This window comes from Cavia porcellus, unplaced genomic scaffold, assembly GCF_034190915.1.
Source record: "Cavia porcellus strain 051 isolate PalLab524CR breed Dunkin Hartley unplaced genomic scaffold, mCavPor4.1 scaffold_17, whole genome shotgun sequence".
NCBI lineage: Eukaryota > Metazoa > Chordata > Mammalia > Rodentia > Caviidae > Cavia > Cavia porcellus.
In genome coordinates, this window is record NW_026947500.1 from 5930934 (window position 1) to 5943050 (window position 12117).

The window sequence follows — 12117 nt, forward strand, 5'->3', positions numbered from 1 at the left end:
TTACAGGTACTCAAAGAAAAGCAAGACCAATATTTTCAAATGCTTAAAAAAATCAGCTCTAACAGAGTATATATACAATTTCTTTCTGTAGAAAGAAATTTAATCCTTTTACATTTAGATTGTGTAAACTGACACACTTGAAAGGCATATGTACAACTTATTTAAGTAAATCTAAGACAGATAGCAAAACAGGACAATTAATTCACCTATGAACTGGAATTGACATCAGGAACTCTGATTTCTATTCTGTAATTATAACAGTACTCTACCCAAAATATTTCTTTTTTAAATGGCCTACTAAAAAACCACATCTATTTTTCATTTGTCATGCAATCCTAGATTACAGTATGACTTTAGCTTCAGGTTCTGCTCATTAAGGTTAACTACAGACACAGTCTGACACTTCTCTGTCAAATCAGCTCAATTACCTTTTGAAGTTGCACAAATTTTGAAACATCAGCGGCTCAAATACATGAATCCTAAACACTTTATAATAGATGTACATAGGTACAAATTATCACATTATTATAGGCAAGTAAGTTTACTCCTGGAAATTTTCTAAAATGTAGAAGCAAGAATGAATTTTTCCTCCCAGGTCATTTTTATAACTATTCCCTCATCACTTAGGGAATTTGGAGTGATGCTGATATTAGTCACTCCCATTGGCTTCTGTTTCTTCATTTGCAAAATGGGGCTAATATCTTCCTCATGTTGTTGAGAAGAATAGCAGAGGGAGATTGCTGCAGAATAATAAATGTTCAACAAACAGAAACAATTATGCTATCATTACTGTCATTTTTATTATTATCACTCAGAAATTTTAAAAAATTAGACAGTTAGGAAATAGCCTGTCTAGTGAACAGATGGTTCATCCTCACTCATCATGTATATTTTGAAATTTAGACTAAGTTTTGAGGTTACAGTCTCTATTTTGGTCATCTTTAGGCCAGACTGCTGTGATGTTTTATTTTATAACATTCTTGAAAAAATTCAGCAAGACTGTTTATGGGTGCAAACTGTTACAACTGGATTGTTACTTTCCAAGAGGATGACTCAATATATTCTACACTAGTTGAGAGACAATATTCTAGGCTTCTTGATGTAAAAGGATTTTCAAAACCCTTGAGCATATGGTGTTTGCTTCACTTTTGTTACCCTGGCCTACCACCATTGTTGGGGTACCTAATCATCTGTTTTAAACTGATGTGTCACATTAAAAAAAACATGAAACAACTTGCAGTCAAATTCTGTGTAAAATGATCTGCCTTTAGTCATTGTGCTGCTTAATTAGCAAAAAATCATCTTGCAGTAAGCAATGAACTTGGGTGTCTGCCTGAAGATCATTTTAAGGTCCCGTATCTCATGAGTCATGCTCATTTGTTGTTTTCTTTAAGATATAGTCAATTTCTAAAGGGGCTAGTTTCATTGCCCAGAAAATGAACAACTTATAAGCAGGTTCTCTCCATTCTTAACTGTGACAAAGGGGGAAAAAAAGAAGAAGAAATTTTTCCTGAATAGCTTTTAAAATTATTTCTCTTTAGGATATCTTTGAAAATGACCAGATGGGGATTTTTAGTCATTTGGTTATAACAACACAGATAAGTAACAGATTGAACGATGTTGAAGAGCTACTTCAGTGAAAAATCCACCTGGGGAATACAAAAAATGTCGGTTCTATCTTGATTATGTACTTTATTACACATGATGACAACTCACCAATTTAGGTTGGCCCTATGCGCTCGCAGAAGGAGTTTAAAATGATTTTAAATCTTGCTGAGATGCTGCACAAAGCCTCCCTCCCGCTGCGCCCCTTTCCCTCCCCTATTAGCACAAGTATTCCATTCCTTATTCATAGATTAAACGGAGGACGGTGAAGTACCCGCTGTGCAGTTTACCCAGTTGGAAGTGTTCTGTTCCAACTTGTTTCCACTGCATTCTTTTCTGATTTTATTTACTCATCCTTTTATGAAAAGTTTCCAAGTTGTGTCGCAGCTAAAGGAAAAAAATCCTTAATTCTTTTTTTTTTTTTAAACTAGAAGAAAGCAGTCTATTCAGCCTGGAATCACACTGAAATGAGAGCACCCTCATGCTTTCGGGTATCACTGGTGCAATGAGAAAGATCCTGAATCTTTTAGTGTGTATCATTCTGTTAGTACATTAAATTTCACATAAGAAATTAAACAAAACACCAACTCTAAGTAAATTTTCATATATTCATTTCAAACTAATGGGTGGCTAAAATGGCAAACACTTCCTTGGACCCTTTTATGGGTAAAGAAAATGGGATGAGAATAGCATGGTAGTGCATGCTGCTAAGCCCAGCCTGAACTAGAGAGCAAAACCCTCTCTCAAACAAACAAAAAAATGAATTTTATTGAATAAAGCTTGTCAGCTAGTTTTCATAGCTAGTATTGAACTCCTTTCTAACCATGGGCTCCTTGTGAAAAACGTTCATTTATTCATTTAGTGACTGGCTCATACATCGAACGTTTCAGAGCACAAATTTTGTGTCTGATGCTAGGATGCAAGGAACATAATCTGGCCTGTGTCTGAGAAAGGGAAGCCTCACATTGACTGTCTCCCTGGAATTCTACTTGGTGGCGCTCAAGGTCTTCAATCCCGAGCAAAACTAAGGGTTACAGTGAGAATAATACTGGCACCCTGACACCATCGGCTCTCTCTGACCATAGCAACTGTCCCCAAATGATGCCTCCTTCAGGGCGCGCAGGCCAGGACGCAGAAAAACGGTAACGAAAATTCCACTACTGGGAAGTGGAGTGGGGTCAAGGCCTTTCCTTTCTCAAGGGAAGGGGCTGGGACAAGTTGTGTCCAAGTCACAGTCACTCTGGTCTTCTAACCGCCTACAGGAAACGCTGTCTTGCCTGCATTTCAGGGTTCTGTGGGAAAGCAGGCATAGTGTTCCCCGTCCTCAGGTCACCTCCTTCCTGCCCAGCCAGCCGGCCAGCTGGGCGGAGCTGACCTCTCCCTGCCTGCACCAGCCAGCGGGACTCACCCCGGCTCAGGCCTCCTCCCAGCTCCGGCATCCACCAGGTTCCGCTCCAACCGTCGCAGGTCCAAGACCAGAGCTCCAGCGGAGCTGGACGGACCCTGGAACCTCGGTCCTGGCTGTTCCACGCCCCCCCCCCCCCCAGGGCACACACCGGTGGCCTCACCCTGGCATTTTCTCTGCCTTGGATTCAGTGTGTCAGCTTTGTTTAGGTTTTTCCTTTCATATTCTAAAAACAATAGGATCGTTAATAATATTTTTGAAAATACAAAAGTGTACCAAATACTGCCTATGTCCTAAAGGTGTACCAAAAATTGCCTATGTCCGAAAACGATGCACTAAAAGATTTTAGTGTATATCTATCTTTGCAGTCTGTTTAATGTAAGTTAATAAAAAAATGACCATGTCGGTTCACTGATGCTTGCCTGCACATACAGATATAAATACATTTTATAAAGCTTCATATGTGCATTTACTTTTAAAAAGTATTTAAACTTCTTTTTATCATAAAATGCATATAGCTAGGACTTTATAAATCCTATTTATATATTAAGGTTTTGAAAAGAACTTCCAGGCACTCCTTTGCACGGCCTGGAAAGTAGGCCGTCACCCACACCCGGGTGTACAGCAGACATTCCCTCCCTGTTTAGTGAATTATCTGTGTTTCACTTTTATTGAAATGCGACATACATACAGAAAAGTGAGTAAGCCGTGTGTCTGTGAATTTCCACAAAGTGAATCCGCCAGAGTGGCCACAGAAAGCAGCATTCCCACATGTCCCTTCTAATGGCTATTTCTGATCTCCAGACAGTAAAAGGTATTTCAGTTCCTAACATCATAGTTTACTTTCATCTGTTTTTGATTTATAAAAATAGTCTAGTCATGGTTTTATTACTCTGTAGTGACATCGATTATGGTCATCTTTTACCAAGTACACTCGAGATGATTACTAAATTCCATTCCTGGGAAAAAGGAAACAAACTCGTCTGATTCAATTTCATCCTTTTCTTTCCTATTCTTTGCAAAACTCGGGAAAGCACATTCCAAGCCAAGGTGTGAGGGTCAGCTGAGGTGACACGCGTGCAGCATCTCTTGTGTGATAAATAGGCTTTGAAATTCCCCTCTGGTAGTGATATTCTTCCTGCCTTCTTCTTTTCACCTTTAAAGCTAAAGCATGGTTCTCCAGGCTGCTACCAAACCTCTGCGTTTCTTTAAAGATTCTTGACATAGTTAACAATTCTGAGTTATTATTGTAATTAGCATGCACTCAAGATTTGCAGTATTACTATCACCTGGTAAAGTAACTCCATATGACATTGCAGTCAACTCAGCTGACTGTTCCGAGTCTCTGGCAAATGCTGATTATATATGTGTGCGTGCGTGTGTGTTTGTGTGTGTGTGTGAGAGAGATTATGCATATATATATTTATATACATATCAGATGTATGTTATATACTTTTCCTCAAGTGTTGTCTTTTGTCATTGTCAAAAAATCGTTATCATTCTGCAATCACATATAAGAATTCTTTTACGTCTGTCTTCTTTCCTGCAGCATAGCCTATATGAGGTTCATTTTGCTGTTTTCTGTCAGTAATTTTCTTTATTGCTAAGTAATATTCCATTGTGTGTGCAGTACTTTATCTGTTCATGATTTGAGGAATATTTGCAGTGATCATGAATAAATCTTCTATACATTTTTCCATACATGTTGTATTGACGTATACATTTCTCTTAAGTGGCTTTAATTTCTATTTCCCTAATAACTGATGATATTGAGTATCTTATTATAGTGATTATTTGACATCCATATCTTCTCTGGTGAACTCTCTGATCAACTTTCTTGTTCAGTGAAAAAAACTGGGTCACTTCTTTGGCTGCGATGTCTGAGTTATTTTACTCTGAATTTAAAACTTTACTAGACATACACGTTTTGCTGGTTTTTTCTTTCCAGTTTGTCCTTTCCTCTTTGTTCTTTTAACACTGTATTACAAAGTGTAGACGTTCTTAATTTTAATGAACTTCAGTTACCTTATCTTTTATGGATTATGTTTTTGTTTTTTGTGCCTAATAAATCTTCCTGACCCAAGGCTAAAAGTATTTTCTCCTAAGCATATGTACATATGTATTTTTTTCCTTTTCCCTCCCTTCCTTGCCTATTTCCCCCATTATAGTTTCTCTTTTGTTTTGAACAGTTTCTCCTCTGTGTCCCTCCCCTCCCCTCCACTCCCCTCCCCTCTCCTCCCTTCCCTTCCCTTCCCTTCCCTTCTTTTTACTTTCATTTCCTTCTGTCCTTTTCTTTACTTGACAAATGTTATCAGATTTTCTTTCTATTATTTCCAAATACCCACCTCTCCTTTATTTTTTTTAACTTTTCAGTACTGAGGATCAAATCCAGAAGTGCTGTACCACTGAGCTATACCCACAATGTGTTTGTTTATTTATTTATATTTTTGTACAGGCAGGTGATCCTCTTGCCTCAGCCTCCTTTAATACTGGAATTACAGGTGTTTGTCATCGAAATTGGCTTGATCTTTCTTATTTTTTTTATTTTCCACTTTCTACTTCTATCTTCTAATTCATTGTCCATTAATTTTGATCATTTTCTTTTCCAGTATAAGCCCTAAGATTATGAATACCCTGTTACGACTTGTGTATAGATGTCCTCCCAACGCCTCATGCAATTGCAGGTGGGTTTTTTAGAAGTGACTGCTGGGAACAAGGCTGTGATTGACTCACAGTGCAATGCTAGCATTAAGGCTGCCCCAACCTTATTCATAGCCTAAATAAGATATAAGGGACAGAAAGAGGATCAGCACTTATCATTCACTGCCTTGCTGTCATCTGTGATGTCCTTCTACTGTGCCACCCTGTCTTGGAACCAGCCAACTATGAACTGAAACCCCTACAGACTGTGAGCTACACTAAATCTTTCCTTCTTTAACTTTGGATTTTGGGTATTTTATTGCAGCAGCAAGCAAAATAAGTATGACATAACACTTTTAGTAGTCTGTCCTATCAATTTATACATACATATGATACTATGTGTTATTCAATTATAAATATTTTTCTTATTTTCATACATTATGATTTCTTATTTGGAAGAATATATTTCAGTTTCCAGTACATAGACATTGTTTTAAGAAGAAAGTTTCAAATTATTGACATCTCACTTACTCTTTGATAGTAACTATATGTTTGTAGATGCAGTATGATGTTTCAATATGTGTATATATTGTGTAATGATGAAATCAGGATATTTTACCTCATTCATTATATCAAACACATGTCATTTCTTTGTTCCTGTTCTAGGTATTTTGAAGTACATGATACAAAATTATTAATTATAATCACCTTTCTATGTAACAGTGCATTGGAATTTGTTTCCCATGTTTAATTTCATTTTGTTCAGAATAGTGATCCTTAATGCATGATTCTAGAATCACTAACACCAGGATTACTTGTTAGTATGAATTAAACTATGTTTTCCAAAAATGATATATTGAAGTCCTAACCCCAAGTATCTATGAGTCAACTTTTATTGGACATCGGATCTTTATAGATACAATCAAAGTAAAGTAATGCCTAGGATAACTGCTAATCAGGCATAATTTATCACTTTATAACAAGAGAAGAAAACATGGATACACACAGACACTGCCATATGATGACAGAGGCAGAAATGGAAAGATTTCTAAAACTCAAGAAGTGTTAGGTCTGTCCTTACCTCCAGAAGCTAAGGGAGAAGAATTTCATAGATTTGCTGCTACTGTGAAAGATTATATTTCTGTTGTTTTCTGTTTTTGCTGTTTAAGCCATCCAGTTTCCTAGGGAATAATACATCAGGGAACTTGCTAACAGCACCAATTCTAGGCCTCTGAGATCTATAGGATTAAAATCTTAGCAGATGCATCATAGTAACTTGTATTTTAACAAGCGCCCACAGTATCCTACAGAACTCTAAATACAATGGGTAAGAGGATATGATGAGTAGAATATCATTATTTAAAGATTTTGTTGCATTTTACTTTCTAGTGTTATACAAGTTTACTTATTATAAATATTTTATATGTGTCTGAAAATGTACATTTTATATGGTTTAGTGCAATTCTGTTGGTTCTTCCTTTCCATGAGCAAGGGATATCTTTCCATTTTCTGATATCCTCTTCAATCTCCTTTTTCAGAATACTATAATTTTGAACATGTAGATATTTTTATTTCCTGTATTAGATTGATTCCTGCTTATTTCATTTTTTGAACGCTATTGTGAAGGTTGTGGTTTCCCCAACTTCTCTCTCAGTGAGTTTGTTGTTTGTGTACAGTAATGCTATTGATTTTGAATGCTGACTTTGTATATTGCTACACTATTGAATTTGGTCTTTTGGTGGAGTTTTTGGGGAGTTAAGGTGGAGTTTTTCTATATAGACTCATGTCATCTTCAAATAAAAATAATTTAGCTTCTTTCTTTCTTATCTTCATTCCTTTTATTTTATCTCTCTTATTGAATTTCTCTGGCTAATATTTTCAGAACTATATTGAACAGGCTTGGCAATAGTGGACATCCTTGATTTGTGCTTGATTTTAGAATGAAAACATTGTTTTTAACCTTTTAGTATGATGTTGGCAATTGGTTTGTCATAGATGACTTATCAGATTGAGATAAAGACAGTCTATTTTGATTTTCTGTAGGGTTTCTATCATTAACAAGTGTTAAACTTTGTCAAAAGCTTTTTCTGTATCTAGTGAGATCCTCTGATTTTTGTTTTTGGCTCTCTTGATATGGTGTATTACATTTATTGATTTGCGTATGTTGAACTAACCCTGCATTCCGGGGATGAATCCTACTTGGTCATGATGTATAATCTTATTAATGACTTGCTGCATTTTGTTTGCTAGTATTTTTTTGGAGGATTTTTGCATCTATGTTCCTGAGAGAGACTGACCTGTAATTCTCTTTACTGATTGATCTTTTTCTGGTTTTGGTACCAAGATAATATTTCAGGAATAAGTTAGGGAGTATTGCTTCCCTTTCACTTTCATTAAAGAGCTGGAGAAGTATTTGCATTAAATCTTGTTTAAATTTCTTATAGAATTCAGAAGTCAATCCATCAGGACCTGGGCTTTTTTTGGTAAGTTTAGTTAGATTTTTAATTTTGTAAACTGATATTGGGTTATTCAGCATTTTTATATTTTCTTGACTCAGTAATTCGAATGTATTTCTATGTGCTGATATATCACTTATTTTAGGGAATATCTCATGTGCAGCTGGTATCAACATGCATTCTGATATTGGGTGGAACACTCTGTAAACATTTACTAAGTCCATTTGTTCACAGGTTTGATTCAATGCTGATATTTCCGTACTAATTTTTTGTTTGGTTTATTCATCTACTTGTGACAGTGGAATATTCAGTTCCCCATTACAGTTGTGTTATTGTTCATTTGATTTTTCAGGTCTATTAATATTTATCTTGCGTAATTGGGTGTTCCTGTATTTGATGCATAAATATTTATGGTTGTTTTATCATCCTCTTGAAGTTTTCCTCTAACAAGGATGTAGTGACTTCTTTATCTCTTTCTATCATTCTTGGTTTGAAGCTCACATTATCCGCAAACAGAATAGCCACCCCTGCTTTTTGCTGGGTTCCTGTTGCATGGATTATTGTTCCCTTCCTTTGAATTTCAGTCTGTGAATTTCTTTCTGAGCTAAATGTGCTTCTTGTATACAGCACATTGTAGGACCTTGTTTCTTTTGATTGGTAAATTGAAGCCGTTTACATAGCTGGTTATAAGTGAAATGCATGATCTTTGTCATGTCATTTTCCTGCTGCTGGTTCCATACTTTCCATATTTAATTGCTTGCCTGCTGGGTGGTTCCTTTCTGTTATTGTTACTAGAATTCTGGTCATTTTTATCTCTGTCTATAATATCTTTTAGCACTCTTCGTTGTGTTGGTTTGGTCATCATAAATTTCTTCAGTTGTTCTTTGTCATGTAAGTATCTTATTTCTGCATTAATTTTAAAAGATAGTTTTGCACATTTTAAAAGATAGTTCAGTTGGAATTTGTTTCCTTTTAAGACTTGAAATATTCCACTCTGAATTTTTCTTGGCTTGAGGGTTTATGTTGAGAAATCTGTGATTTTTATGGGATTTCCATTATAGGTGATCTGTATCAGCTTTTAATATTCTTTTCTTGTGCTAAATTTATGAGATTTAGATTAATATATGTCTGGGAAGATTTATTTTGGTTATGACTGTTTAGAGGTCTGTATGCCTCACTTATCTGTATATATTTCTTTTCCCATGCTTGGGTAATTTTCTGCTGTTGCTTCTGCAAATAGTCTTTTTACCTCTTTTGTGTTAATTTCTACATTGTCATTGACAGCTATCCATTTTATATTGTTTTTCCTTTCACCATCTTGTAGCTGTTGGATTGTTATTTCTTAATCTCTTAATGTTTTTAAGAGATCTCTTTTTTTTCATGGTCCTAAGTTGTGATCCTGTCTTCAAGGTCTGAGTGTTTATCTTCAGATTCATTCAAGTGGTTTTTTCAGCTTATGGTGGAATTTTTCATTTCCTGGTTATCTGTTTGAATTCATTTCATACGTTCTACTTCTTTCCATATTGACCAGACTGAATTGGTTGATTTTTTGTTATGTCACAGTAGTAACTAAATAAGGTTACTCAAGTTCCATTGCTGTCACACAATTGAAGAAAATAGAAAATTTAAACTCAGAGTCTAAAATGACATGTTCAGGTGAACAAATGAGGACTTAAACTTGTATCTCCACATTTAAGTGATCCCTGCTTTTGAAAGTTTTTCCTCTGACATCGGAAATCAAGTTGTTAAAGGTTTTTTAGGCATAGAATCTACATTTGAGATTAAAGGGGAGACTTTGTGAAACTGCACAAAAAAGAGAAATTGGTTAGATTACTGAAAAGCACAAAACAAGTGATAGGGCTCGCGTTCCACGAAAAATTATAGGAAAATGAGATCCAGAGAGACACAATGCATGACCATGTAGGCTGTGCATGGTACAATTCTAGAGGGGTCACCATCTATACCATAATATGAATGGTATCCTGAGGAACTGTGTAGCCATTCCCAAATAATTAAATGCAATAATTTCTTTGTGTAGATTTAATCCATGTAATCACAAGTCACTTTTAGGCATGGGTCACTGTAAACTAGAAATAGTATAAATGATGTTGGATTGGAAACATTTTGAGTGTTTTATTTTTACTTTTAGTTGTCAAAAATTGATAAAAAAAATTGATGAACCAAGAATGACCATTCCAGAAAATATGACATTTTATTATGGGCAAACTATCTAAAGGAAGGTTTTACCTGTAGAAATAGAGTTATAACACTCTCTGTCAGCATGTGTAAAGACTTCTCATGCACAAAAAGAGAGTAGGGTATTTTATTACAAATACCAGGCAAATGCAATATAGATTCTCTAACACCTTTAACACAGGTAAAGCAGCTACCTGGTGGGCCAGTGAATAGAAAATACTCAAATGGATGGGAAAGTGACCACAGGGTTATAAATGAACATTTTATGGGAAGAAGGTATTTTAGAGATCATTTATCTTGCAATGTCCAGTTGTGAATACTTGCTAAAAGTTACTCAGCAGGAATTCAGAGAAAAGGATTAAAGACTGAGCATGACCCTACCTGAGAATATCACCTGAGGCTGTCTTGAGTTGCTGAAGCTAAAACATAACGTATAGACATCATGGTGTTTTGCTTTCGATTAACTTCATTTGCTCTTTCTCCACCTGAATTGTTAAATATATTATATATTTTTAACATTTTATATACCTCAGTCATTTTCACAGGCACAGTATATCCTACTACTAGAAAGAACACTGGATTTAGAGCCAAAAGTTTGCACTTGCGTTCTTCTGTATGCAAACTATTTGCTCATTTCTAGTATTTAGGCTTTAAAGACATTGATTACTAAGATGACTTTTTTCCCTAAATCTATTTACCTATATTTACTTTAGAATGGCAAATCTGTTATATTATGATTTAATTATGATTTTATAGGGGAGGGATCAAAAAGAAGTACTTCATGTATAAATTTTTAAGTAGAAAAGCCAGTCCCCAGTGTATCATATGCTTATTTATAACATATCTAATCATATTTATAAAATGAATGTTATATTTGCATTAGTACATAAAATGGTTTCTTAATAAAGCCTTGCAAATTGGGGCATTTTCATAGTCAAAATTATTCTTAAAGTCTTTCTGAAGATTGCCAAAACTGGTATGGGAAATGCAAGAAATGTTTTTCCCTACTTGGAATAAGTTCAGCCATTAGTTCTTTTTAAAGTGCAAAAGTAATTTTCTTCTTGCCCATACAAATACATGGTGTTTAAGGCTTGTCCCTAATTTGAAGTTACAGGAAAAGCAAACTAATGGGCAATTCTGATATTGTTGAGCAGATTCAGGGCCATCCCTGAGGATGCAGGCTAATGCTTTCATTAACACATTTTTGTTCTTTACTATTGTGTGGGTGTCTCATGCAGTCTCTAGATGTGGCTTTGCAAACTTATAGGCATAGCTGTGTTTGGTCAGATAATTATTAGCTCCTGTTTGGAAATAAGTGAAATTTAACTTTACATCTTTTTCTCCCATATTTTGTTATATCTTTTTCATTTTCTGTACTATCTCTGGTAACCTCATTGGGATCTGTCAAGGCTCAGATCTCGAGATTACATTCCTTAGAAAGGTAAACACAGTATTTGAATTTTTCAAAAGAAAATTTAGAAGATGAACCAAATGAAGATAAAGATGGATGTATTTATAGAAGATATTGGTTTTTAAATTTAAACATTTCTCCCTTCTATCTTCCTCAACATAATTTGAGACAAGCTTCTTAGGTTTCTATTCTGGACTAGATTTGAAGAAGCAGGGCTTCTGAATTAGGGAGATTGTATTGGTCAGCTTTCCCATTGCTGGGAGAAAGTATCTGACACTCATAATTTAAAGGAGAAGAGGTTTAGTTTGGCTTAGAGTTTTCACTGCATAGTGAGTTAGCGGCCAGGCAGGAAGACAAAGGAAGAGGGTCAGAGTAAGATCACTTGACTTAGGGTAACTGAAAGG

At 35.4% G+C, this 12117-nt stretch overlaps 1 protein-coding gene across 1 annotated transcript in view; it reads right to left on the reverse strand.

Annotated features, from left to right (window-relative positions):
• Spata16 (spermatogenesis associated 16) overlaps window positions 1-3120 on the reverse strand; it is a 232622-nt gene extending 229502 nt beyond the window's left edge. Inside the window, exon 1 of the mRNA XM_003467560.2 lies at window positions 3014-3120. The gene's annotated coding sequence lies outside the window, so the exon portion shown is untranslated. The remainder of the gene's footprint in view (window positions 1-3013) is intronic.
• Between the last annotated feature and the right edge of the window lie 8997 nt (window positions 3121-12117).